The sequence below is a fragment of the Elephantulus edwardii genome, unplaced genomic scaffold (assembly GCF_000299155.1).
Source record: "Elephantulus edwardii isolate Elephantulus edwardi_28Jun2011 unplaced genomic scaffold, EleEdw1.0 scaffold00284, whole genome shotgun sequence".
Taxonomy (NCBI): Eukaryota; Metazoa; Chordata; class Mammalia; order Macroscelidea; family Macroscelididae; genus Elephantulus; species Elephantulus edwardii.
In genome coordinates, this window is record NW_006400034.1 from 2,367,413 (window position 1) to 2,371,871 (window position 4,459).

The 4,459-nt window shown below is 44.7% G+C and overlaps 1 pseudogene; it reads left to right on the forward strand.

The window, feature by feature from the left end:
- Positions 1–1,872: 1,872 nt before the first annotated feature.
- Positions 1,873–4,459, forward strand: part of LOC102874295 — a 24,859-nt pseudogene continuing 22,272 nt past the window's right edge.

The following is a 4,459-nucleotide window of genomic DNA, read 5'->3' on the forward strand; positions in this document are numbered from 1 at the left end:
GGGCAGACCCCGTGACTCCCCGCAGTCCGTGGGTACGGAGCTCTGGAGACCTCCTCTGCAGGCAACTGTACTGCAGACCTTAAGACTGTCTCTCTCTGGCAATTGCAATCTGCCAGCAGCTCTGAGGGAGAAAGGCGGCACTTGCCTCTCCTGCAATTCACGGCCTCCGAAACCCAGTGCAGGGTTAAGAATATCTGACTTACAGACAGCTCCTCAGCCCACTAACTTCATTCCTGGCAAGTTGGAGCAGCCTCATGGCTGACCCTCCCTGGGATTTCGGAGGCTGTAAATCCCACCAGAGGAGAAGACTGCCCATCTTTCTCCCTCAGAGTCGAATCCTCAACGGATCCTCAAAGCCTCTTTTCTCCCGCAAATCCAAATCCTCAACGGTGGACTCGAACCTCCAGATGGGAGTTGCTTTTGGCTCAGCAGCACTGATCTCTCTGACCTTAGGCCACCAGAGCTCCCTAGTTAGTGACCCTTGAATGTTACTGACATTTGCACTCATTTTGAAAGAATTGAATCACAGGGAGACAAGTGCAACAATGAATGACTGGAAACCCTAAGTCTCTGTAAACGTTCATTAAAATTAATAAAAAAAGAAAGAATTGAATCAGCCCCTGATCACAACAAACTCTTTACCACAGCTGCCTTTATTTGCTAAATATGAGAAAAGCCTTTAAAATTTTTTTACACTAAACTCAAGCTCATTGCTATTGAGGTAGAACTGATTGATAGCGGGGTTTTGGAGACTGTAAATCTCAGGAGAAGAGATCGCCCATCCTTCTCTCTACAGAGACACTAGTGGATTCGAACAGACAGAGAGACGCCGCCTTCGGGTTAACAGTACAGCTCTCTATGACGACGACAGCACCAGAGTTCCCCCAGCCAGAGGGAGCCTGAGCCGTGTGCGCCTAGGCCACCTTACCTACACATTCTCAAAGCCACAGGTAGGGACAGAGCTCATTCTGAAGACTGCCTGTCTTGGAGCGGAAGGCCCAGCTCTTCCAGGCCCAGCTCCGCCCAGCCCATCCTCACGCAGCCACTGGATATGCCAATGAGACATCTGGAACATTCCAGTCCAGCATAGCTGCTGACCCATGAGGCAGTAATGTCCAGCTGAGCCCAGCAAAACCACAGAATCGTGAAGGAGAGAAAATGCGGTGTTTTCTTAGTCACTGCATTGTGTGGTGGTCTGTTATATCTACAGGGCTTATCATCCACTTCACGAGACTTACCTCAGAAACACTCCTTTACCGAACCTTCCGCGTTCTGCTCAACGGGCTGCCCGCGTTCCCAGTGGGAAGCAGAAGTGGTCTCTTCTGTGAAAGTCAAAGGGAGCATCCGTTTCCCCAAGCGGACTGTCTACATTTTTCTGAGGATTATGTCATGCATGGGTTCAACCAATTTTAATGGTCAATTGTCCTTTTTAAATACAACATATATTTTTTTATTTTTTTGAATTTTTTAAATTATTATTAATTTTAATGAAAGTTTACAGAGACTGAAGATTTCCATTCATTCATTGTTGCACTTTTCTCCCTGCCCACCCCTCCCTCCCCCCAATTCACTCTTATCTTTGAAAAGTAAAAGAAAAATTCTTTCATTGTTATAACAATGTATAGCAACGCATATTTTTTTACAGCATACTCTTCCCATTTAATGTCCCCCCCACTTATTGTAGCACATTTTCCTCCTTTGCTTACCTCTCCCCCAGTTTGCTCTTCTCTTTGAAATAAAAAATTCTTTCATTGTTGTACAATTCCCTCCCCCCACCCCCAAGTCCACAGTCCACTTTATTATGCATCAATTGCCCTTTTTATGAGGGGGAATTAACAGTTTAGGACAAACAGAGGTTTAGAGGAATTAGTGATGAGCTACCACACCCAGGAATTGGTATGTGCTGCCTTCAGGGGTCCAGTCCTCATCCTGGGGGGGAATCATCGCTTTTTTTTTTTTAGTCCAGAATAAAGGCTGCACAGTGGAGTGCACTGGGGGGGGGGGAGGGATTGTATAACAATGAAGGAATTTTTCTTTTACTTTTCAAAGAGAAGAGCGAATTTGGGGGGAGGAGTGGGCAGGGAGAAAAATACAATAATAAATGAAGGGAAATCCAAAGTCTCCGTAAATGTTCATTAAAATTAATAATAATAAAAAAGAATCATCACTTTCAAAGTTCCCCATGTCATGGGCTAGTTGGTAGTTGCTGTTGTCAATCTCTGTCAACTCAGTTCTGAGTCACAGTGACTGTTCACATAACAATATGAAATATTGCCTGGTCCTTCTTGCTCCTTCTTCATTGAGAGCCTATTGTTTAGCTAGTGTGTCTCTCTGTGTCATTAAGAGGAAGCTCTGGTGGCCTAGTGGGTAAAGAGTTGCCCTGCTAACCCACAGACAGGCAGTTCAAATCCACCAGCTGCTCCAAGGGAGAAAGGTGGGCAATCTCCTCCTGTGTGATTTCCAGCCTCTGAAAACCTTCTGGAGGGCCAGTCATGAGTTGGTTACAACTTGATGGTACATAACAAGGTCTCGTTAAAGCATCATTTGTGAGCAAACTTGCTCTGTAGGGAGTTGTGTGTAACTTACAGCCGCAGAAACAGTGGAAAGCCAGCTAGAAGTCTGTTCCAAGTCTACAGCAATGAGAGTTTTCTCTCATTTATGGAGACCCTCTATTCTAGCAGATGGGAAGTCCTTTCCTAGCAACTGGCCTTTTCCTGAGGATTTGCCACATGAAGTGAGCATCCTACCATCCTGACTTTTTGGGGACATTCTAGTTGTATTTCTTCTAAAAGTAATCTCTTTGCTCTTCTGGCTTCTCTCTCTCATTGCATCAAGTCAGAACCAAGTCAGAGCTGGGTCTCCACTGGCCTCCTGAGACTGTAAACCACACACAGGAGGAGACTGCCCACCTTTCCTCTGAGGAGTCGTTGGTGGATTCGAACTGAGAGGCAGGGCCTTTGGGGCGAGCAGTGCCACTCGCCACAGAAAACCCTGCACATTCATACAATGCAAACAAACGGGTCAGTTCCAGCGCCCTCTTGTTTTCATCGCCCAGCTGTCGTACGATCATGAGGAAGTTAAAAATGGTTGATTGGTTGGTTGGTTGGTTGGTTGGTTGGTTGGAGTGACTTTTGTCACTCATCTTTGCTTAGTGAACTGTATCATTTGATTTCTTGATTTCTGCTTCTATGAAGAGTGTTTGTACATCCAACTAGAATGAAAAAATTGACAACTTCAATTCCTTTTTTCCGTATATACAGTATTGTACAGATTGAGTGACTTGTTAAGGGATTGTTACGTCTCTATGTAACTACAGAGAACGTATGAGGGGAGAACAGGGAATTGGCTTTTAACCTCCTTGGTTTTGTGGTGTGTTATTTTGACTAGATTGTTAACCTAGCTTTCTGCCTGTCTTGAAATCCGAGAAGGACAATAGTGCAAAAGGCTTCTCTAGTGTTGAGTGTTGAATTTCTTCCTGGAGGCAAAGGCTAATTAATGAACAGCTAATAAATTCTTCACTGTGTCTGCGTCCCTGTCCACCAGAGGGCAGTGCAGACACTGGAGTGGTCAACCTAGTCGCTCTCCCTCAGGACGTTTCAGTGGCATGAGGACATCACTTTGGCTGACTGCTCTGTGTGCCAGATAACTCTGCCAGAATAACGACGTGTTTCCTTTGGCATATGAAAAACCACAATGCAGGTCTCCACATCCTTGATTGGGACACCTCTTTTGTCATGCCCAGTTTATTTGGGTGTCCCTTCCCTTCCCTTGTCTATGCAGCCAGGCTGGTGCCAAAGACAAGGAGTTATTTTTAAGCAAACAGATAGACGCGTTCTTTGTGAAAAGTCCTTGAGAAAGGCACTCTGACCCTTTGTATAAAAGCCATAAACCAAAACCCTTAACACTGTTGATACTCATTTACTCAGCCCTTCCATTGCTGGGAAATTATTGAAAAGAAGTAGATCAGAGTAAGAAAACAATATTCACATTCAATACATTTGGTTATACACTCACACAATGGGATACTATGCAGCACTGAGGAACAATGATTTTATGAAATATAACATGTGAAAGACTAAAGAGTGTTACGCTGAGTGAAATAACTCAGTCGCACAAGGATCCATATGGAAAACGACCATTACTGTGAAAATAGGAGGATAATGGAGCAATCTTTGAAGAAATGTCCAAAAGGGGAAGGGAGAAGGGGGCAAAAGAAGGGAACAGAGCAGGAGTGGGGAGGGGAGATCACTGGGATAGTGGAGGTGAGTGGAAGGGTGTGAAGGAATAAGAAAAATCCTGGAAAACAATGTATTTTAATTTTGCTTGTGCTTTTTTAAGAACATAGGTATATGACTAATTTTCTGACCTAATGTTGTTGTTGTTATGTGCCGTCGAGTCGTTTGCGACTCATAGCGACCCTATGTACAACAGCCCTAAACCCTGCTCTATCCTGTGCCAG